A 25490-nucleotide genomic window follows, 5' to 3' on the forward strand; every position below is an offset into this window, starting at 1 on the left:
TTACAGTGCAGAAGGAGGCCTTTTGGCCCATCAAGTCTGTGCTGGCTCTCTGAAAGAGCATTCCAGCCAGTCCCATTCCCTTGATTTATCCCTGTAACCTTGCAATTCTCTCTTTGCAGGTAGCAATCCAATTCCCTTTTGAATACCTTGATCAAACCTGCTTCCACCACCCTTTCAGGAAGTTTGTTCCAGACTCCAACCACCCTCTGGGTGAAAAATGTTTCCCTCACATCACATTTACTCCTTTTGCTAATTATTTTGAATCTATGCCGTCTAGTTCTTGATGTTCTCTTGAGTGGGAACAGTTTCTCACTATTTACCCTGTCCATACCCCTCAGGTTTTTGAATACCTCTATCAAGTCTCCTCTCAGCCTTCTTTTCTCCAAGGAAAACAGTCCCAACTTCTCCATCTATCCTCACAGCTACAGTTCTTAATCCTGGGAATCATTCTTGTGAATCTCCTCTGTACTCTCTCCAACGCCTTCACATCCTTCCTCAAGTATGGCGCCCACAACTGGATGCAGTACTCCAGATAACTAGTGCCTTATACAAGTTCAAAATGATTTCCTTACTCTTGTACTCAATGCCCCTATTAATAAAGGCCTAAGGTACTATATGCTTTATTAACTGCTCTCTCAACATGCCCTGCCATCCTCCAAGTCCTGTGTATGTATGTACAGGGTTAGGGTAACTGGAAGAATTGTTTAGATTTACCTATTAAGTATCTTATACAAACTCTACTCTAAGTTATCGCTTCTCAAGAATGAAGAGCCCAACCATTCTCCATAGCTGGTTCCTCTTTGAACACTGACAATCAGCCACATGTTTCTCTTCTGCATCACCTCTGTAGACCAGATGGATCTTTTGATCAGAATGCACACATCATTTTTCATCAAAATGCATTAATAACATCAACTAATTACGAGAAAACTGCACAGCTTCAACAGGACTTCTTGGAACTTGAACTGAAGTAATTCAGTAATATAATCCAGCATCCCATTCACTAGGTTTATCCTTCTCTCATGCTAGTGAGAATAGAAATAGGAGGCTACACCAGATGAATGCATGGCTGGAGAGATGATGCAGAAAGGAGGGCTTTAGATTTTTAGGACATTGGGACCATTTCTGGGGGCGATGGGACCTGTACAAGGCAGAGGGTTACACCTGAACTGGAATGGGACCAACATCCTCGCGGGGAGGTTTGCTAGTGCTGTTGGGGAGGGTTTAAACTAACTTGGCAGGGGGATGGGATCCTGAGACGAGGTTCAGCAGGGGGAGATGCACAGCCAAAATTAGAAGAGAGAGCAAGTGAGTCTGGAAGCTATAGAAATTATAGGCCAGTTAAGGTACAAGGGAGTTTGGCAAAGTTGGATGGTATTTATTTTAATGCAAGGAGTCTGATGAATAAGGCAGATGAGTTGAGGGCACAAATTAACACATGGAAGTATGATGTCACAGCTGCCACAGAGACATGGTTGAGAGAAGGGCAGGATTGGCTGCTCAATATTCCAGGATATAGGGTCTTCAGGTGAGACAGGGAAGGAGGTAAAAGAGGAAGGGGGTATCGCAATATTGATCAAGGAATCAATTACAGCAGTAAGGAGGGATGACATCTTAGAAGGCTCCTCAAATGAAGCCATATGGGTAGAGCTTAAAAACAAGAAAGGAGCAATCACATTGCTAGGAGTGTACTATAGGCCCCGAAACAGTCAGAGGGAAATAGAAGAGCAGATATGTAGGCAAATTTCAGAGAAATGTAAAAATAATAGGGTAGTAATAGTGGGGGATTTCAACTTCCCCAACATTAACTGGGTTAGTCATAGTGTGATAGGTTTAGAGGGAGCGGAATTCTTAAAATGCATCCAGGAGAGCTTTTTAAGCCAGTGTGTAGAAAGTCCTACAAAAGAGGGGGCGGTCCTGGACTTAATTTTAGGGAATGAAGCCAGCAAGTGATAGACATATCAGTGGGGGAGCATTTTGCAGATAGTGATCATAACTCCGTTAGATTCAAGCTTGTAATGGAAAAGGACAAGGATGGGCCAGAAATCAGAGTTCTAAATTGGGGGAAGGCTGATCTTAATAAGATCAGATATGATTTGGCCAGAGTGGACTGGGAGCGGCTACTTTTAGGTAAATCTGCGTCAGAGAGTGGGACTCATTCAAGAAAGAAATAGGGAGAGCACAGGGCCAACATATTCCAGTAAAGACATTGTCTATACAATGATAAAGACATTGGCCAATAAATCCAGGGAACCCTGGATGTCGAGGGATATACAGGATTAGATAAAGAGAAAAAGGGAGGAGGCGTATGACAGATACTGAGGGCTCAAAACGGCGGAAGCCCTGGAGGAGTATAGAATGTGTAGGGGGGAACTTAAAAAGGAAATTGAGAGAGCAAAAAGGGGGCATGAAAAGACATTGGCAGGTAAAGTAAAGGAAAATCCAAAGTTACTTTACAAGTACATTATGAGTAAGAGGATAATTAGGGAAAGAGTAGGGCCTATTAATGATCATAGTGGTAATTTATGTGTGGAGCTGGAAGATGTAGGTAGGGTTCTAAATGAATACTTTGGGCTGAATTTTGCGCTTGACCAGCGGGCGGGCAGCCGATCGCCACTGCCGAAATGGGCGGCACTGCCATTTTGCGCGGGCGGGCCAATTAAGGCCTGCCCAGTGGGATTCCGACTCCCGTGTTCATCAGGAAAATTAAATCGGCGGGCGGGCGTGTTCAGATCGCCGGTTCCCACGGGGAACCAACAGTCTGTATAAAGAGCAGCCAGGCAGCCTCCTTTAGGCTGTTCACTGTGGCCAGCAACCGGGCAGCACAAGAGGTGAGGGCAGAGGAGGAGGAGGGGGGGGCAGGCTGCAGGCTAGGCCAGCGGGGCGGGGGGCCACTCTGCCCCTCGGTTCTCAGATGCCTGCCTTGCTGTCCTCCTCGAAGAGGTTTCCAACCATCGGGATGTCTTGTTTCTGGAGGATGGGAGGAGGAGCACCCCCCACGTCACCAGGCAGGTGAGACAGGAGGTGGTGGAAGCTGTAAGCTCTCATGATGGATGTGCGGTGCACAGGGACCCAGTGCTGCAAACGCTTCAATGAAGGGTGAGGACCATGTCAGCCTTGGCCATTTAACCCAGCAGGTGGCCTTGGCCTTTGAGGCCTCCTCCCCACGTCTCAGTGTCGTTACTGCATTGGGCATTGGGCACACGCTGGGTGGGCAAACAGATAGTGACCATGCTCACATCAGCCTTAGTGGTTGAGTTGAAGATGGGTTCTCCCTGCAGCTCATGATGGTGTTTGTTGCATTTGAGTAGTCTGGGGGCAACCTGCAGGGGAGGCAGCTCGACACATACTCAGACCCCCAACACATGTCTTACTGATGGTGATGAGATGGGGGAAGGGGAGCCTCAAGATGTCGTGGCCAAGAGCCATCTGCTGGCCTCGGCGCCGCACCGAGTTGTGCCTCCTTGCCATGGGCGCTAAGACTTGTGCGTTATTCAAAGTGATGGACACCGAATGTGTCCAAGGTGGCCGTTGGGGGTGGGGGTTGGGACCAGCCGGACTATCTTCTGGGGACTGATCACCAGTAGTGTGGACAGGAGCCGCTGGAGGCCTCAGATGGGCCACTGTGGTTGGGGTGTGGGATGCGCATGCGGACTACATGAGTGATCAGCCCCAATAAATCCTCTTCTCTGTTCTGCAGGCAAAAACAAAGAACAATATCCAGGAGCGTTTGCGGACTGGTGGTGGGCACACCGTGCTGCAGCGCCTCACCACCTACGAGGAGCAGGCCATGGAGCTGGGGAGGAGGCAGGCGGACAGGTCAGCAGGTGTGGGTGAGGCTGGGGGGCAGTGACCAGGTATTTGAGGGCCACAGTCCCATCCACTCTGTCTCCCCACCATCCAAAGCACTGATGGTTGCTGCAATCGTTAATGCTGCAACACTGCTCGTTCACAGACTGATACAGTCAGACGTGTGGGTCATACACAAAGGTCCTTCAGCCCCTTGAGGATGCGCGTCTCTAGCACCTTCCAAAGTTGCCTTATCCCATTTGTGACCCCTATCCCCATGGTCTAACATACCATGGCAATAATGTGACCTGTCAATCTCCTGTGCCCCACAGCAAATTTCGCAAGTGTTTGCGATCTTTCCTCATCACTCCAACTCTCCAGGCCAGGACGCATCCAGGTCAGGAACCTCTGCATTCGCCCCACTCCAGTGCCATCCCTCCCATAAAGCGCAGGTCACAACTGAACCCAGATGTGTAGATGTAGCCTCGACAACGTTTTCTGCACTTGCAACATGACCTCCCTTTTCCTAAATTCTATTCCTCGGTTAATAAAGGCAAGTCTGGCTTCGACCTTGTTAAACACCTTACGTTCCTGTTCTGCTACCTTAATGGGTCTGCCCAGCAAGGTCCCTGTAATCGTTATGACTTCCCATGGTCCTAACATTACTCATGTATTCCCGTACCTTGCTTGTCTTGCCCAAGTGCTTAACCTCACACTTATCCACATAACATTCCATGTGGCGCTCCTTAGGCCCTCTGACCAGCCTGTCTATGCACGTGTAATGTTTGGGCCTCCTCTTGACTATCTACCACCTCACCAATGTTCGACTCCTTAGGTTCTTGAAGGGTGAGCGACTTATGAGGCTGGCGGGAAAGGGATGAAAGGTGTTACTGACTGAACGCTAACTGATACACTGTCCTTGTTGTTAATTTCAGCATCACCGCTGCATGGTCACCACCAGCACAAAGTCCAGAGCCCCTTCCACACCTGAGAGGCATCACTTGCAACTTGCATCACATCCTTTCAGCGAGCCAGGCACCAACGCAGTGGCAAACACTTCGGTGAGGAATATAACGTCAGCTAGTGTCCCAGGGCAGAGGGGAGAGGGCACTTCACAATTGCTGGAGGAGATGGCAGGGACAGAGAGTGCCGATGGCACCAGCAGCTGGAGGACTGCAGGGGACTAGGCACATGCTGAGTCCGGCACTGATGATGTGCCTCTGGAGATGTCACCAATGCAGCAGCTGCAGGACAAGCGGCAGGGTGCGCGGGAGCATCTGGCAGGGTTGCATGAGGGTGTGCTTCAGTTGGTCTCTGTGGTGGAGGAATCCAGGCAGAGTGTCAGTGATGGCATGGACCTCAGGACAGAGCTTCAGGCTTCCTCCACTGAGAGATCGGCGACTCTCATGGAGAGGGGCTTCAGTCAGATTGAGAATCTTCTGATGGGGTTACACTCTGACCTGCAAGTCTTCACAGCGCTAATGGCCACTGCTGGTCATTCCCAATGTGGGAAATGTTCTGGGCACCAAGTGTCAGCACTCGGTTCCCATCCATCCACGGTGAGCAGGGAGGTCAAATGTGACCTCATGTTGGTGCAGCAGCTGCCTGTCGGCGCTGTGAGCTCCTCTCAGGGCGCTCCCGATGAGGGCAGCAGCTCCTCTGCCCCTCTGCCAGTGACCATTGCATCCATTGAGGCTGCGAAAACTGGGGAGGTGCCAGTTCTGGAACTGACCACTCCCTCCCAGGCGAGGCCAGCAATGGGGCGGCATCTAGACATAGCACCCGGAAACATAAGCATAAGGCACATTAGGCACTCCACGGATATGTCACTGGTGATTTTGTTTGGCCCTAGATTAGGGAATGTTTCATTATATACATCCGAGCGACGTTTGTGCTTTATTTTGGTGGGAATAAAGTCCACTTTTCTGACCATGGCTGAGGGTGTTTCCTTTGTGCTGCATTTGTATGTTTCACAGACATCTCATGAGTGTTTGAGTGAACATTGATGTTTCTGTACTAAGCCCTTAGTTGCAGCTGATGAGGTGGAAGATGTAGCACCAAGTGTCACGTGTGAAAGTTCCAGGCAAGGCTGGTCCTGCTGATCCATGTGTGTGGAGCTGGCTGAAGATTCTTTGGATTAAATTGTCCCGGGTGTCCCTGCCTCCTTGGTGTAGTAGCGGGTCAGCGTGCTGCCCCTCATCATCGCCCTGTGCTTCCTCACCCTCTGAGCCACTGCTGGATTCATCATGTGCAGCCTCATCCAGGGCGTCAAGGTCTTCATCATCAACTGCATCCCCCCTTTCCAGCGCAGGATTGTGCAGGGTGCAGCATGCAACCACTATCACTGAGACACAATCTGGGGGGTACTGGAGTGCACCCTCTGAACAGTCCAGGCAATGGAAGCGCATTTTGAGAAGACCGATAGCGCTTTCCACCACAGCCCTTGTGGAGCCGTGGCTCCTATTGTACCGCTGCTCAGCTTCTGTTCTTGGATGGTGGAGAGGCGTCATGAGCCACCTTCTGAGGGGATAGCCCTTGTCACCCAGCAGCCATCCATCCAGCTGGGCTGGAGCACTGAAGAGCCCCGGCACCTGGGAGTGTCTGAGGATGTAGGCATCGTGGGAGCTGCCTGGGTACCTTGCACAGACTTGTAGAATCAGCATCCTGTGGTCACACACTATCTGCACGTTCATGGAGTGGAAGCCCTTCCTGTTGATGAAGGCACCGGGCTCACCTGCTGGCCCCTTGATGGCCACATGTGTACAGTCTATAGCACCCTGGACACGGGGGAAGCCAGCAATGGCCGCGAAGCCTCTGGCTCGCTGTGTCTGACTTGCCTGGTCACAGCGGAAGTGGATGAAGGTCAATACCCGTCTGAACAGAGCGTCTGTAACCTGCTGGACACAAGTGTGGACAGCTGATTGGGAGACACTGCAAAGATCACCCACCGAGCCCTGGAAGGAGCCAGATGCAAAGAATTGGAGGGAAGCTGTGAGCTTCAGAGCCGCTGGCATGGGGTGTTAGCAGTTAGCAGAGATCTCAGGGCCAATAGACAATCACCCACCAGAGACTGAAAATGGAGAGCTAGCCGGCTTCAAGGCAGAAAGCAGAAAGTGGGGGAAAGAATAGTTATTTGGAGTGGCAGAAGGTGGGATGTGGGGTTTCCATAAGGATCAATGTTGGGATCACTGTTGTTCACAATTTACATTAACAATTTAGAATTAGGAATCAAGATACACAATTTCTAAATTTGCAGTTGAACCCAAATTGGTGGTAGGTGGGTGTGGGGTGGAGGAGTGGTGATGGGGGTGCTGGGGTAGTGGGTGCTTGTCAATACCAAGGAGGCCTGCAACAAATTAGAAGAAGATATTAACAAACTTGCATTATGGGCATATATTGGAAAATGAATTTCAACATAGATAAATATGAGGTATTGCATTTTAGCAAGAAAAATAAGGAGGTTGCATATTACTTAGAAAATAAGAATCTAAATGGGATGGTGGAGCAAATGATTCTGAGTCCCAAATACATACATATCACAATATAAATCACAAAAAGTAGGGCCACAGATTAACAAGACCCCAAAAAAAGCAAACCCTTATGCATGAGGGTTTGATTCTAGAAGGATGGATTTGAAAAATAATTTATACTAAAGCTGCATCATAAGACCATAAGACATAGGAGCAGAAGTAGGCCATTTGGCCCATCGAGTCTGCTCCGCCATTCAATGAGGTCATGGCTGGTCTGATAATCCTCAATTCCACTTTCTTGCCTTTTCCCCCTAACCCTTGATTCTCTTACTGATTAAATATCAGCCCTGAATATACTTAATGACCCAGTCCCTACAGCCCTCTACACTAAAGAATTCCACAGATTTACTACCTTCTGAGAGAAGAATTTCCTCCTCATCTCTGTTTTAAATGGGTGACCCCTTACTCTGAATTATGCTCTCTGGTCCTAGACTCTCTCACAAGGGGAAACAACCTCTCAACATCTACCCTAAGAATCTTATATGTTTTAATAAGGTTGCCTCTCATTCTTCTAAACTTCAATGAGTACAGGCCCAACCTACTCAACCTCTCCTCATAAGAAAATCCCTCCATTCCCGGGATCAACCTAGTGAACCTTCTCTGGACTGCCTCCAATGCCAATATATCTTTCCTTAGATAAGGGGATCAAAACTGTTCACAGTGTTCCATGTGTGGTCTAATTAGTGCCTTGTATAGTTTTAGCAAGACTTCCCTATTTTTATACTCCATTCTCTAAAGGCCAACATTCCATTTGCCTTCCCTATTACCTGTTGAACTTGTATGTTAGCTTTTTGTGATTCATGCAGAAGGACCCCCAAATCCCTCTGTGTTGCAGCTTTCTGCAGTCTTTCTCTATTTAAATAATATTCAGCTCCTCTATTCTTCCTGCCAAAGTGCATAAACTCACATTTTCCCACATAATATTCCAACTGCCAAGTTTTTGCCCACTCACTTACCCTGTCTCTATCCCTCTGTAGACTCTTTGTGTCATCCTCACCACTTGCCTTCCCACCTATTTTTGTGTCATCCACAAACTTGGCGATAGTACATTCACTTCCCTCATCCAAGTCATTGATATTGTAAGCAATTATGGCCACAGCACTGATCCCTGTGGCACTCCACTAGTTACAGGCTGCCATCCTGAAAATTCTCCCCTTATCCCAGCTCTCTGTCTTCTATTAGTTAGCCAGTCCTCTATCCATGCTAATATACTACCCCCAACACTATAGGCTCTTATCTTATTAAGAAGCCTTATGTGTGGTACCTTATTGAACGCCTTTTGGAAATCCAAATATATTACATCTACTGGTTCCCCTTTATCCTGCTTACTACTTCCTCAAAGGATTCTAATAAATTGGTTAGGCATGATTTCCCCTTCATGAAGCCATGCTGATTCTGCTCGATTAGATTATGTATTTCTAACTGCTCTGCTATTACATCCTTTATAATAGACTCTAACATTTTGCCAATGACAGATGTTACACTAACTGGCCTATAGTTACCTGTTTTTTGTCTCCCTCCCTTTTTGAATAAGGGTGTTAAATAGGCAGTTTTCCAATTCTCTGGGACTTTTCCAGAATCTAAGGATTCTTGGAAGATTACTACCAGTGCACCCACTATCTCTGCAGCTACTTCCTTTAATATCCCAGCATGCAACCCATCAGAGTCCAAGGGCCTTATCGGCCTTTAGTCTCATTAGTTTCCCTAGTACGTTTTCTCTAGTGATGGTTATTGTATTTATTTCCTGTCCCCTCTTTAGCCCCTTGATTATTTCATATTTTTGGAATGCTGTTAGTGTCTTCTACCATGAAGACTGATGCAAAGTATTTATTCAACTCCTCTGCCATTTCCTGGTTCCCCATTATTATTTCCCCAGCCTCAATCTCTAAGGGGCCGGTGCTCACTTTGACCTCTTTCCTCCTTTTTTATATACTTAAAGAAGCTCTTACTGTCTGTTCTTATATTACTTGCTAGTTTACCCTCAAAGTTTATTTTCTCCCTCTTCATTTTTTTTAGTCATCTTTTGTTGGTTTTTTAAAACTTTCCCAATCCTCTGACTTAGTACTAATCTTTGCCATATTATATGTTAACCTAGTTTACACTATGCTTAGAGTACTGCGTGCCGATCTGGTATTATAAAAAAGATATAGAGGCACTGTCGAGGGTGCAAACGACACTTACAAGAATTATACCAAAATCCAGGTACATCTTTCAGCAGAGAATTAGCATTAGTGTGTCACTTCTCAGTTGGAAAAAGAAATCTAAGGGTGGCCTTATAAAGGTTTTTGAAATGATGAAAGGTTTTGATGGAGTGGATACAGAGAGAATGTTTCCTCTTGTGGGAAAGAGTAGAACTAGAGGTCGTCAATATAAGATAATTCCCAAGAAATTCAATAGGAAGTAACTTCTTTATCCAGGGACTGAAGAGAATGTGGAACTTAATATCACAGGGAGTGGTTGAAGTGAACAGTATAGATGCAGGTAAAGGGAAACTAGATAAACATGTGGGGGACAAAGGAATAGAAGGTTATGCTGATAGAGTTGGAGGCAGCAAGATGGGAGGAGGCTTGAGTGGGGCAAAACACTGATGTGGGCTATCTTGGCTTATTGACCTAATTCTTTGCTGTATGTCTTATGTAATCTTTAACTCATATGTGAGAAGGCTCACACCACCCACCAGACACATATGTCCAGTTGAATGTCAATGCAAAATTTCGGAGCTGGAACCCTATCTCAACTCATTGGGATGGTCTGAAGTGGGATTGAATACTACTTGTTGACTCAGAAGCAGGAATGCTACCACTAGCAAAGATTCACTCCATCCATGATCAATATTTACCCTGAATACACACTGAGCTTAGCTTCTAAAGGCCTTATTAAAGGCCTAATGGAAATCTAGCCAAACCGGGTTTTTTTTATAACTTGCTACCTGTAAACCCCAGATTACAAGTTGGCCATCATATCAACAATTTCCAGTTCCCTGGCCCCAACCGCTTCCTCTTCACCATGGACGTCCAATCCCTCTACACCTCTATCCCCCACCAGGATGGTCTGAGGGCCCTTAGCTTCTTCCTCGAACAGAGGCCCGAACAATCCCCATCCACCAGTACTCTCCTCCGTCTGGCTGAACTTGTTCTCACACTGAACAATTTCTCCTTCAACTCCTCTCACTTCCTCCAAATAAAAGGTGTGGCTATGGGTACCCGCATGGGCCCCAGCTATGCCTGTCTCTTTATGGGGTATGTGGAACATTCCTTGTTCCAGTCCTAATCCAGCCCCCTCCCACAACTCTTTCTCCGGTACATCGATGATTACTTCGGTGCTGCTTCATGCTCTCATCTGGACCTGGAAAAATTTATTAATTTTGCTTCCAATTTCCACCCCTCCATCATTTTCACATGGTCCATCTCTGACACTTCCCTTCCCTTCCTTGACCTCTCTGTCTCAATTTCTGGTGATAGACTGAACACCAATATCCATTACAAGCCTACCGACTCCCACAGCTACCTTGACTACAGCTCCTCACACCCCGCTTCCTGTAAGGACTCTATCCCATTCTCTCAGTTCTTTCACCTCTGTCACATCTGTTCTGATGATGCCACTTTCAAAAACAGTTCCTCTGACATGTCCTCCTTCTTCCTTAACCGAGGTTTTCCACCCATGGTGGTTGACAGGGCCCTCAACTGTGTCCGGCCCATCTCCCGCGCATCTGCCCTCACGCCTTCTCCTCCCTCCCAGAAACATGATAGGGTCCCCCTTGTCCTCACTTATCACCCCACCAGCCTCTGCATTCAAAGGATCATCCTCCACCATTTCCGCCTACTCCAGCATGATGCCACCACCAAACACATCTTCCATTCACCCCCCCGGCGACATTCCGCAGGGATCGCTCCCTCCGGGACACCCTGGTCCACTCCTCCATCACCCCCTACACCTCAACCTCCTCCCATGGCCCCTTCCCATGCATCTGCAGAAGGTGCAACATCTGCCCCTTTACTTCCCCTCTCCTCACCGTCCAAGGGCCCAAACATTCCTTTCAAGTGAAGCAGCATTTCACTTGCACTTCCCTCAATTTAGTCTACTGCATTTGTTGCTCCCAATGCGGTTTCCTCTACATTGGAGAGACCAAATGCAGACTGGGTGATCACTTTGTAGAACACCTTCGGTCTGTCCACAAGCATGACCCAGACCTCCCTGTCACTTGCCATTTCAACACTCCACCCTGCTCTCATGCCCACATGTCTGTCCTTGGCCTGCTGCATTGTTCCAGTGAAGCTCAACGCAAACTGGAGGAACAGCACCTCATCTTCACTTTACAGCCTTCCGGACTGAATATTGAATTCAACAATTTTAGATCATGAACTCTCTCCTCCATCCCCACCCCCTTTCTGATTTCCCCCCATTTTTTTCCCAATAATTTATATAGATTTTTCTTTTCCCACCTATTTCCATTATTTTTAAATGTATTTCCATCCATTGTTTTATCTCTAGCTTTTAGCCTATTTCGATCCCTTCCCCCACCCCATCCCCACTAGGGCTATCTGTACCTTGCTGGTCCTGCTTTCTACCCTTAATTAGCACATTCCTTAGATAATATCACCACCTTCAACACCTCTTTGTCCTTTTGTCTGTGACATCTTTTGGTTATCTCCACCTATCACTGACCCACTATCCAGCTCTACCTCCGACCCCCCTTAAACCAGATTATATTTCACCTCTCTTCTATTTTTACTTAGTTCTGTTGAAGGGTCATTCGGACTCGAAACATTAACTGTGTTCCTCTCTGCAGATGCTGCCAGACTTGCTGAGTTTTTCCAGGTATTTTTGTTTTTGTTTTGGATTTCCAGCATCCGGAGTTTTTTGCTTTTACAAGTTGGCCATCTGTTATAGAAGCTGTCTAGTTATCATTTCAATTTGCTATGGTGTCAGATTGAAATTCTACCCCAATTTCTTGGATAGACCCAAATCAACTTGGTATGACAACTGCTTATTCACAGTTTATTTTTGACTTGAAATGCCAAGTTAATGCTACCTTCCTTTACCCACTCACTTTTCTAAAATCCTTAAAGTGATGAGTCATCTTCTTCTTTTGTCCAGTGGTCTTTAGCAAAATGCAAATGTTGACACTATTTTTTCCCCATTGTTGTAAATCTAACCCAAGATTTCCATAACATAGCTTTCCTGCAAAGCTGGCTTGACCATTTAACCTTCAATGTCTCCTTGCAACACCCTCCATCATTTATGAATACTCCTCTTATATTATATTGAGGCATGATCCAGAACCCACCTCGCCTCTCACTACACACTTAACCTAAATAGTTCCCAATACTTATGTTCTTGACAACTGGTATCTTGATATCTGTCCATTACTCCTATACCAGAACTTGATCCCCAAAAACAAACCCATTTATGAACTATTCTGCTAGTTACCTTCTTGATTTCCCTGCTATTTAACCAGAAATGGAACTATGCCTGAAACAATTTTGTTTTAATTTTCCACATTTTCCTGCTGGCACAGTGTCTAAAATCCAGTGCCCTTGAGACAGAGACCGTGCCGGATTGCAGGTTTTCCCAGATTTTGGACAATAAAATTGGAAATTTATCCTAGGCCAGTGAAAGAGACATCCATGAAATAAAGTAAATAAGTTTCTTTTTAAACTAAGGCCAGAATTTTCCGGTTGGCATGCGGGTAGTGGAGCCCACATGTCAGCGCTTACAATGTTGTGTGCTGACATCGCGCGAGCATCCCCAGCGCTGCATGGCGATATTTCGATCGGCGGGCATACTCAGCAGGACGCTCGCCCGCCATTAATTAAAGGCCTCGTTAAGGCCCTAAACTTACAAATTGTCCTGGATTTTGAGGGGCCCGTGTGAACTCTGGGTTGGAGCAGGGGTCCAACGGGCAGGCGAGCAGGAGATTTTATAATAAAACTCCTGCAATATCGGGATACGTGGACTCAGAGGGGTCGTTCATGTTTTACATGAAGTTTTAGTTGCTGAAAGTGTTTAAAAGTTTCCTGTGTGATTGTTAACAGTTCACATTGATTTCCAAGAGCTTCTTGTGTACTTTGAAACCAGTCTGCGGACAGAAATCTTTCTCAGGCCTGCAGCTTTCCGGAGGCCTCCATTTAGCCTGGGTATGGGTTCTGACATCTCCACTGGAGGCAGCTCCTCTGAGGAGGAAGGGAGGGATAGAATAAGGAGGAGGCCAGGAGTGGACAATCAGCCTCCAGGGAAGCCACCTTTGGGAGGCCAGGCGCAGGCACAAGGGGCGCAGGGCCAAGAGGTTGTCCAAGGTGGAAGGGGCCACAGAAGATGCCCCAATCCTGCTGCCAGGGTAAACAGGCGGCAAAGCAGCTACCTCAATATGACTCAGATGCAGTGCTGAAGGAGGCTCTGACTGTCAAGGGAGACAGTCAACTCTATCTGTCAGATGATTGGCCCTGAGATCTCCCCTAACTGTGTGGGTGGACACCCCATGCCAGCGGCTCTGAAGGTCACAGCTTCCCTCAACTTCTATGCCTCTGGCTCCTTCCAGGGGTCTGTGGGTGATCTTTGGGGTGTCTCCCAATCAGCTGTCCACACTTGTGTCCAGCAGGTTACAGACGCTCTGTTCAGACGGGCATTGACCTTCATCCACTTCCGCTGTGACCAGGCAAGTCAGACACAGCGAGCTAGAGGCTTCACGGCCATTGCTGGCTTTCCCCGTGTCCAGGGTGCTATAGACTGTACACATGTGGCCATCAAGGCACCAGCAGGTGAGCCCGGTGCCTTCGTCAACAGGAAGGGCTTCCACTCCATGAACGTGCAGATAGTGTGTGACCACAGGATGCTGATTCTACAAGTCTGTGCAAGATACCCAGGCAGCTCCCACGACACCTACAACCTCAGACACTCCCAGGTGCTGAGGCTCTTCAGTGCTCCAGCCCGGCTGGATGGATGGCTGCTGGGTGACAAGGGCTATCCCCTCAGAAGGTGGCTCATGACGCCTCTCCCCCATCCAAGAACAGAAGCTGAGCAGCGGTACAATAGGAGCCACGGCGCCACAAGGGCTGTGGTGGAGAGAGACATCGGTCTTCTCAAGATGCGCTTCCATTGCCTTGACCGCTCAGAGGGTGCACTCCAGTATCCCCCAGATCGTGTCTCAGTGATAGTGGTTGCATGCTGCACCCTGCACAATCCTGCGCTGGAAAGGGGGGATGCAGTTGATGATGAAGACCTTGACGCCCTGGATGAGGCTGCACATGATGAATCCAGCAGTGGCTCAGAGGGTGAGGAAGCACAGGGCGATGATGAGGGGCAGCACGCTGACCCGCTACTACACCAAGGAGGCAGGGACACCCGGGACAATTTAATCCAATGAACCTTCAGCCAGCTCCACACACATGGATCAGCAGGACCAGCCTTGCCTGGAACTTTCACACGTGACACTTGGTGCTACATCTTCCACCTCATCAGCTGCAACTAAGGGCTTAGTACAGAAACATCAATGTCCACTCAAACACTCATGATAAATATATGAAAAAGAAAAATGCAGCACAAACAAAAGACCCTCAGCCATGGTAACAAAGGTGGACTTTATTCCGTCCAAAAGAAAAGCAAACAACACTCCATTGCAATAAGAACAATTTGGGTCCCTATTCTATGGGCAACACAAAATCACCAGTGACAAACCCGTGGAGTGCCTAATGTGCCTTATGCTTACGTTTGCGGGTGCTACGTCTAGATGCTGCCCCATCGCTCAGAGTGGTTTGTGAGACAGCTGCTGACTCTGCTGTCCTGTTGGCCTCGATGACCTTGGTGGGTGTCCTCTGGCCCGTGGAGCCTGTGCTGACCCCGCCTGGGAGGGAGTGGCCAGTTCCAGAACTGGCACCTCCCCAGTTGTTGCAGCCTCAACTGAAGAAACATTGACTGGCAGAGGGGCAGAGGAGCTGCTGCCCTCATCTGGAGCGCCCTGAGAGGAGCTCGCAGCGACGACAGGCAGCTGCTGCGCCGACGTGAGGTCACATTGGACCTCCCTGCTCACCACAGAGGGATGGGCACCAAGCGGCGGCACTTGGTGTCCACAACATCTCCCACATTGGGAATGACCACCTGTGACCAGTACCGCTGTGAGGACTTGCAGGTCAGAGCGTATCCCAATCATAAAATGTTCCATTCCATTGAAGCCCCTCTCTATGAGAGTCGCCAATCTTTCATTGGAGGAAGCCTGAAGCTCTGCCCTGAGGGTCAAACCTTCACATGCACTCTGCCTGGACTCCTCCATCGCAGAGAACAACTGAAGCATAGCCTCATGTAACCCTGCCAGATGCAAATACACTTCCTGCCGCTTATCCTGCAGCTGCTGCATTGGGGACAACTCCAGAGACACATCATCAGTGCTGGACTCAGCATGTGCCTGGTCCCCTGCAGCCCTCCAGCTGTTGGTGCCATCGGCACTCTCTGCCCCTACCATCTCCTCCAGCGGTCGTGGTGTGCCCTCTCCACTGTGACCCGGGATACTAGCCGACGGTAAAGTCCCCACCGAGCTGTCTGTGTCTGCGCTGGTGCCTGGCTGGCTGAAATGATGTGCTGCAAGACGAACATTGGTGAGGTGGGAAAAGTCAAGAGGAGCCCCAACTATTAAACACACATGCAGACAGGCTGGTCAGATGGCCTCAGGAATGCCACATGCCTTGTTATGAACCATAGGAGTGGAGAGAGTGCAGAGGTATCTGACCTGGATGCATTCTGGCCTGGATAGTTGTGTCGCAAACAGTAGCGACATTTTCTGTGGATCACAGGAGATTGAGAGGTCACATTATTGGCCGTCATTCCGTTAGGAGGGGCATAGACTGGGTGGACAGAAGGCAACATTTCCCCTTGGCGCAGGGATGACTAACATGGTGGCATTTCTTTAAGTTGAGTGTCATGAGGTTCACAGGGAAGTGCTGATGACCTTTTGGACAGAGTAACGTGGGGTGCGCTGGCTGACAGGGTGCTGGAGGCCCCAAACCCTCTAAGATGTAATAACTCTGGCTGTGCAGCAGTGATCCAATGGCATGTCAGACCATGGGGATAGTGGTCACAAATGGGATAAGGTGACTTTGGAAGGTGGTGGAGATGCGAATCCTCAAGGGAACGAGGGTCCGTCCTGTATGACCCACACGTCAGAGTGTCTCAGTCTGTGAATGAGCCGTGTTGCAGCATTAACGATTGCAGCAACCATCAGTGGTCTGGATGGTGGGGAGACAGAGTGGATGGGACTGTGACCCTCAAATACCTGCCCACTGCACCCCAGCCTCGCTGACACCTGTCTATCTGGCCTCCTGTCTCCTCCCCAGCTCCATGGCCTGTTCCTCAAAGGTGGTGAGATGCCGCAGGAGGGCGCACTCACCTCCAGTCCCCTGGCACTCCCGGGCATTGTGCTGACTTTTTGCCTGCAGAACAGAGAAGAGGATTTATTGGGGCTGATCACTCATGTACTCTGCACGCGCACCCCACACCCCAACCACAGTGGCCCATCTGAGGCCTCCAGCGGCTCCTGTCCACACTACTGGTGATCGGTCCCCAGAAGATAGTCCGGCTGCTCCCAACCCCCTCCCCCAACGGCCACTTTGGACACATTCGGCGTCCATCACTTTGAATAATACACGGGTCTTAGCGCCCATGGAAAGGAGGATCAATTAGGTGCGGCGCCGATGCCAGCACATGGCACTTGGCCACGACACCTTGAGGCTCCCCTTCCCCCATCTCATCACCATCAATAAGACATGTGTTGGAGTTCTGAGTATGTGTCGAGCTGCTTCCTCTGCAGGTTGCCCCCAGACTACTCAAATGCAACAAACACCAACATGTGCTGCAGGGAGAACCCATCTTCTCCTCAACCACTAAGGCTGATGTAAACATGGTCAGTACCCATATTCTATCACAGGGTGTGGGCTTTGCTGGCTAGGCCAGAATTTATTGCCCACTCCTAATTGCCCTTTTAACGGGGTATTACCCAGCAAAGAAAATGATAAGAGTCAAGCCAGGTCAGTGGGTGAGGTAGGGGTTTAAGGTCATCGACTCAGAGTGTGGGAACTAGTGACAAAGCCTATGCTACCAAGAACCAGCACCTAGAAAAGTTGTCCCAGTAAAGTCTGAATTATATCTAACTACATATGTAATTCAACATTTTGGAACATTTTCAAAATTGTCCAGTTTCCGGAGAGCCGTATTTTAGACATCATATCTGTCCTTCCGATAAGGATTCTCCCTACAATATTTAGCCTTAGACCCACCACCAGATTTGTATCAATATTCCACAGGAGCTCCAGCTTTTCTCCACGGTGGATATTCTTTTTAAAAGTTTCCTCTTGAGACCTGGGCAATGATTGCACAGACACATCCCCACCTCCTTCTGAGAAAGTGGCAAGCCTCCTCTTAGCTTCCTAGTGATTATTTTTGCAATTGAGTGGTTGGTTAAGCCACCTCAGAGTTATAAAGTGTGGGCCAAACCAGTTAGTGACAGCAGCTTCCCTTCCCCTAGAGACATTAATGGAACTGTTGGAATTTTATGACAATCCAGCAGCTTCTCTGGTCATTTTTTAGCATCACTCCCTGAAATTATTCAGAATTACTGAATGTGATTTTAATAGGCTTTATGGTAGGGGCATTAGTGCACACATTTGCCCCATCATAAGCTCGTATTGTTGTTCATTGCTGAGAACATATACTTCAATCGGAAAGGTAAGGGAAATGCAATTATCATCAAACACATTTCTCACTTTTTAATCCCACAAGCTAACAAAGATCTCTTATAAGGTCCACTATTTGCATCAATATGTTTATTGAAAATTACATTTTTGATGCAGTATCATTTTTAAAAGTTTCAAGGTAACTTATTAAACCTGCTCATGAAGAATCGTCTGGAGTAAACTACTCGCAATTACAGCAGTTAAGAATTATACAAATTGATGCAAAAATATGCGTCGGCTAATTTCAGGTTCCATAACAAAAGTCCAAATTTTACTAAATCTGGTTCATTTCAAGTTCAGATCCTGATGCACATTGCATTGAATAAATCCCTCTCTAGCTATGCTGATGCACATTGCATTGAATAAATCCCTCCCTATATGTGCTGATGCACGTTACATTGAATAAATCCCTCCCTATATGTGCTGATGCACATTGCATTGAATAAATCCCTCCCTATATGTGCTGATGCACATTGCATTGAATAAATCCCTCCCTATATGTGCTGATGCACGTTACATTGAATAAATCCCTCCCTATATGTGCTGATGCACATTGCATTGAATAAATCCCTCTCTATATGTGCTGATCTTGCCAAAGCACATGGCAATTGTAGTGCGAATTCATTGTTCCTCCGGAGATGAAATTGCATATTGTGATTAAGGTTGTATCTTTGGATTCATAAATATGCAAAGTTCAGGCCTGAGGAGGAAATCTAAAGCTAATTAGAATCCTGACTCTACTGTGCAGAATTGCAGCAAACTAAAGATCGATTTAATCAATTTTACTAGCGCTTTTATTAAGAAAGGTAAAACACTGATTTATTATTATTTGTCTAATTTAGAGTTCTCTGATGACAGTTGGTGTATAACATAACCGTCGCTATATCTATTGGCCTACATACTCACAGACCATAATTTAGTTGGCTGGTTCCGTTTTGCTGATCTACCTGGTACAGAAAGCTCGGAATGTAATGGAAACTTAGCTGCCTTTTGCTTCTCTGGAACAAAATCTTCCCCTGAATTCAGTTTCTCAATCAACCAATTCAACCAAGATCGATAGTTTGCTCGTTTTCCTAGAAACTCTATACAGACCATTCTACCGCTTGTGTATATGTAATACCAGATGTTCTAAGACAGAAAGAAAGTACAGGTTAATTGGTCAACTGCTGTGTGCAAATTGGTTGTCGCATTTGCCTGAAGTGGTCACATTTAAATTATTTAATTGGTTGAAAAACGCACAAGGACATCATCCTGTGACCATGAAAGGTGCAATTTAATGTGGGTTCTTCTTTCTGCAATGTGTTGGGAATAGCCCTCCAGACTTTCAGTGACTAGTTCAAAAGGCCAGGCCTGCAAAAAGATGTTATATTACCTTCCTGGTCGCCCAGTGCTCCAAACTGAGCCATCCTTTATTGGATCAGCTAAATATGTTTGAACTCAAGGCCAATTCTTGAGCACTATAGACTTGTATTTCAATAGTAGTGGTCAGCAACATTCCATTGCTTAGTGACTAATACTCTGGCCCCTTGTCCCTCTTTCTACTTCATCGTGTGGAAGGTGCTGTGAGAGCCACTGAAATATTTAAATGAGCTGACTATGTTATTCCCATTACAGGTTAGGCACAGTATAGAATCTGGATTGTACAGTAACTACTTCTATATCAATTGTCTATTATTCTGCTGATTAAAGGGGGGAATTGTGCTTTTGGGGAGATTTTAGTGTTGTGTCCTTTGTGGAAATGCTAGTTTGCACCAGGGCTGGAAGTTTCATCTCTGGTGCTCTGGTGTTGTGTTCATTATCCTGTTGGACCAGGTTTTGCTGTGAGCAGGTGGACAGCTGCTCATTCAATTTGCCCACAGACTTTCTGTGGGGTTTGGATGGTAAGCTGCTGTCAGCTGGACATCCAAACAATGCAGCACCCTCTCCTGTGTATCTCCTTAGCCAATTAAATTGAAGAATCATTAATGAATACCACTGTATCTGAACCAAAATTGAAAATCAGAATAATGAAACAATGTCTAATCAGATGCTGAAAGTGAAAAAGAGAGGGAAACAAAGATTGGTTTGAGAAGGAGAAAGCTAGAGGAGACAGAAAAATAATGGTTTTTTTTAAATCCCCAACAATAACTAAAAGCTGATGGAATGAGACCCCAATAATGTAAAAGTTAATTTTCAATGCCAGAGAGGTTGTTTGTCAGTAATCAAGATTTATCACAACATTAAAAGGATACCTAAACTTTTTGTGGTGAGTTTCGCCTGTAACTACATATCAGTACTGAAATTTCATGCCATTCTATACATTTGAATGGGCAGCCAGACCATGAGATGATATTTTTGCGTGACTTAAAGAGTAGCACCTTATCTCAGGAAGCACCTTTTGGTTTCTCGTATTAAACTATGCATGTGTACTCGCCAGAAGTTGCTGTTTAATTTGAAAATAAGTAATAGTGAGCACTGTTAGCCTTACTGCTACTTTCAGATCAAACTCCTGCTCACAGTTTTTAATAGCAAATTTGTAATTATGCAAGCAAACATTCCATTGTGTATTTCTGCTTATAAATATGTTAATGTTTCCTTCTTTCATCAGGATGATAATCTCTCTGTGAATGAGGTTTACTGCTTGAATGATAAGGCTGTAGGACAAATAATTTAACTGAAGAACAGGTGTTTTAGGGCAGGAAATATGAAGATAAGTATACGGTTGGTCACTGGTTGAACTTGACAGATTTTAATTAAGCTAGTCCAATCTATACAAATATACAATCTATACTTCCTCATCAAAGACATTGCATTATGTGGATGTTTGCTGCCCTTAAACATTTCCATTTCATTAGTTTTATGGTAAACGTGAATGCAGATAGTAAACTGTAATGGGCCTTTCAAACACAGAGGCCCAGATTTTCGCTGCCAGTCTGGGTGCACTGAGCCAGAAGAATTCCCGGCTCCACGACATAACCTTTATAAGTGGCTGCCCAGAGATTGGATGTTCGCTTGGGGGTGGGGGTTGGGGGTGGGTGGTGGGCTGGATTAGAAGCCGCTGCCGATGACCCCGGAGGAACTGAGGAGGTTGCTAGGTGCCTTGGGGGCCTGGCACTGTGTCCAAAGTTTAAAAATAAAGAAGAAAACATGAAACATTGCTCCAGCCCTCGCCCCTCGCTCACTCCCCATGCCATCCCATACCCTCACCCACCCAATGGCCCTTCATGCCGCCACAAATAACCCCGGTGGCCCCTCATGCCCTCTATGCCAATCTATGCCACCCCACCCATTTCCCATGGCCCCTCATAACCCCTATGCTAACCTAAGCCCCACCACCCATGCCCCTGCCGGCCCTTTATAGCCCCTACATCAAACTATGCCCCTCCACCTGTCCCCCATGGCCCTTTATAGCTCCTATGCCAACCCATGCCCCCCACCCACCACTTTTTGCCCTTACACCTTTCACGCAAACTCACCATTATGCATCATGAGCAGACCTCAGGACCCAAGCAGAGATGAGATAAAATAATGTTCCAATTGTCTATTGCAGACTTCATTATATTGATAAAACACTCTCATTCATAAAAAGTCATTTACTATGTTTACATTCCGTCAACTGAATAAAACCTCATAACAACAAACATTTCATTCAAGTGCCACAATTCACAAGAACACAAGAAATAGGAGCAGGAGTAGGGCTATATGGCCCGTGGAGACTGCTTCACCATTCAATACGATCATGGCTAAACTTGGGCATTTTCTAGCTTGCTCCCTATTAATTCCCCGAGAAACCAAGAATCTGTCTATCCCAACCATAAATGTATTCAACGATGGAGAATCCACAACTCTCTGGGGTAGAGAATTCCAAAAATTCACAACCCTTTGAGTGGAATTACTTCATCCAGGCATTGGAATTCATAGTCCCATTTCAAAGAGTCTATAACCACTTGTAGTTGTCAATCAGACTGTGAAATGGTAGGCAACAACTGTGATAATGGATAGTTGTGAAATCAATCATGCAGCACGAATTCAGTAATGGAAGCCCTCAGGCTAATAGACAGAGTGAAATAGCAATCAATATTTTTTTTAATGCTCCAGATATTTTTTCAAAGATTTAAAGGGCAGAACTTTTAAATGTTTTGAAAGCTTGACTGCTCCCTTTGATAGGTCCCTTTGGCAGATCCTCCTAACACTTTTCACAGTTCTTCTTGGCTGGTCTCTTTGACAGGTTCTCAACACTTTTGACAGGTCCTCTTGACAGGTGCTTCTGACAATTATGATAGTTGATTTTGACAAGTCTGTTGACAGTTCCAATGAGCTTAACAGTAATGACTTAATACACATTTTATGCATATTTATGCTTACTTATAACAATTCCTAAGTGCAACTTGTCTACTCCAAAGGGCATCTGACCTCCCCCAAAGGTGTCCCGGGACCAGATCCAAAAGGGTCCCTTACCTCTCAAAAGGGGTACCCCAGCTATCCAAACAAATCCACCAAGTTCAGACCAGCACTTACCTGGTCTAATCTGCCCATGGTGGGTTTTACACTCCTGGCCTACCAAACTCCTACTGCTGTGGAAGCAGCTGGTGATTTAAATGTCCAGCTACCTCTGTAAAATGTGCCCTGCCCCCATGAAAATGGAAAGTGCTATGTTCGTCGGTGGGACTTGCGATTTCTGGGTGCTCTATTGTGGCGTAAACCTGGGCCACAGTTGCACAATTGTATAATTTTCAAATATGTAGCTTTATACTATCATGGTATACGAATACAAACAGCAGTTTTAAAATATCTATAAGCCAGCTTAATATTTTTTTTTAAAAAAAGGAACACATAACACATTTCCTCTATGAAAAGAGTCAAACAAAATTACTTTAATTCTTTTATTCCCCCCTTCAGAATTTCTGGCATATCTGAACTTTTTTAGAATTTGGATTGGAAATATATTCTATGGAATTGGGTCTAATTACACAGACAGAATTAAACAAAATATATGAGACATTGTTACGAGTGCTGGACTTTATCAGGTGGTTATGTTTTAAATGCCTTCTTTAATCAGTGTTGCATGATTCATTACCATATACACCCTCTGATAGAACCATGTGGTGCACAAATGTGAAGGTTGTCATAGTCGGGATAAGAGAATTAGAGATAAAATTACAATTAGAACTGCAGAACCATAGAAAAGTTACAGCACAGAAGGAGGCCATTCAGCCCATCTTGTCCATGCCAGCCCAAGGACACCCAGCTGCCCTTTCTAATCCCACCTTCCTGCACCCGGCCCATAGCCCTGCAGCTTACAGCACTTAAGGTGCAGATCCAGGTACTTTTTAAGAGTTTAGAATTTCTGCCTCTACCACCAACTTGGGCAGCGAATTCCAGACCCACTACCCTCTGTGTAAAAAAGTTCTTCCTCATGTCCCCCCTACACCTTCTGCCACTTATCTTGAATCTATGTCCCCTGGTTCTAGAATTCTCCACCAAGGGAAACAATTTTATCCTGTCCACTCTATCTATTCCCCTCATAATTTTGTCACCTCAATCAAGTCACCTCTCAGCCTTCTTTGTTCTAAGGAAAATAACCCCAACCTATCCAATCTCTCCTTGCAGCTACACTTTTCCAATCCTGGCAACATTCTTGTAAACCTCCTCTGCACCCTCTCCAGAGCTATTACATCCTTCCTGTGATGTGGTGACCAGAACTACACACAATACTCCAGTTGTGGCCTCATCAGTGTTTTGTACAATTCCAACATTATATCCTTACTTTTATATTCTATACCTCTGCCAATGAAGGAGAGCATTCCATATGCCTTCTTTACAATCTTGTCTACTTGAACTGCTGCCTTCAGGGATCTATGTATTTGTACGCCAAGATCTCTCACTTCATCTACCCCTCTTAGTATATTCCCATTTATTGTGTAATCCCTGTAACTGTTTGACCTCCCTAAATATATGACCTCACACTTCTCTATGTTAAAATCCATTTGCCACTTTACCACCCACTCCAGCAACCCATCTATATCGTTTTGGAGATTATGGCCATCCTTTACACTATACACTACTTGGCCAATCTTTTGTGTCATCTGCAAATTTCCCAATCGTGCCCCCCATGTTCACGTCCAAATCATAAATACATAACACAAACAGCAAGGGTCCCAACACTGAGCCCTGTGGAACACCACTTGAGACAACTTTCCATTCGCAAGGGCATCCATCGACCATATCCCTTTCTTTCCTATTACAAAGCCAACCTTTTATCCAGTTTACCACATTACCCTGAATCCCATGGGCTTTTACTTTCCTGACCAACCTGCCATGTGGGACCTTGTCAAATGCCTTGCTAAAATTCATGTACACAACATCCACTGCACTACCTTCATCAACCCTTGTCACTTCCTCAAAGAATTCAATCAAATTTGTGAGGCAAGACCTTCCTTTAACAAATCCATGCTGACCATCCCTGACTAGTCCATGCCTTTCCACATGACAGTTAATCCTATCTCTCAGGATTGATTCTACTAATTTGCTCACCACCGATGTAAGACTAACTGGCCTTTAATTGTTTGGCATTTCCTTTGATCCCTTTTTAAACAATGGAACTACGTTTGCATTTCTCCAATCCTCCGGTACCTCTCCTGTATCTAGTGAAGATTGGAAAATCATCCTCAGAGCATCTGCTATCTCCTCCCTGACATCCTTCAGCCTCGGAAACGATCCATGTGGCCCTGGTGACTTATCAACTTTCAAGGATTTCAACCCTTAGAGTACTTCCTCTCTCTTTATGACTATCCCATCCAATATCTCGCAGTGTTCCTCCTGGACTACTATATCTACATCCTCCCTTTCCTTTGTAAACACGGAGACAGAATATTCATTCAAAACCCTTCCCACAGCCTCTTAATCTACACACAAGTTTCCATCTTCATCTCTGATGGGTCCCACTTTTCCCTTAACTAACCTTTTAGCATTAATGTAAAACATCTTTGAGTTATCTTTAACTTTACTTGCTAATCATTTTTCATGCCCTCTCTTTGATTTCCTTATTTCCTTTTTTACTTCGTCCCTGCACTTCCTATATTCGTCTAGGCTATCTGCAGTGCTTAGTTCTTTGTGCCTATCGTACGCTTTCTTTTTCTGTTTGATCTTCCCCTGTATTACTCTAGACAACCAGGGAGGCCTAGATTTGGCAGTACCACTCTTATTTTTGTAGGGGATCATGTCTACTTTGTACAATTAGGATCTCACTTTTTAGTGCTTCCCACTGTTTTATTCTCCAGCAGTGCTGTCCAGTCCACCTCAGCCAAGCCCCTTCTCATTTCTGCAAAATTTGCCTTCCCCCAGCTCAAGACTTTTACTCCTGTCTTATCTCTGTCCTTTTCCACGGTAATGCTAAATCTAACTGAATTGTGATCACTGTCCCCGATATGGTCGCCAACTGTTACTTCACCCACTTGCCCTTCTTCGTTCCCCA

General features: G+C 46.1%; 1 protein-coding gene across 1 annotated transcript in view; it reads right to left on the reverse strand.

Annotated features, from left to right (window-relative positions):
• tmc5 (transmembrane channel like 5) overlaps positions 1-25490 on the reverse strand; it is a 215457-nt gene that overhangs the window by 67949 nt on the left and 122018 nt on the right. The window lies entirely within an intron of this gene.

The sequence above is a fragment of the Carcharodon carcharias genome, chromosome 15, assembly GCF_017639515.1.
Source record: "Carcharodon carcharias isolate sCarCar2 chromosome 15, sCarCar2.pri, whole genome shotgun sequence".
NCBI lineage: Eukaryota > Metazoa > Chordata > Chondrichthyes > Lamniformes > Lamnidae > Carcharodon > Carcharodon carcharias.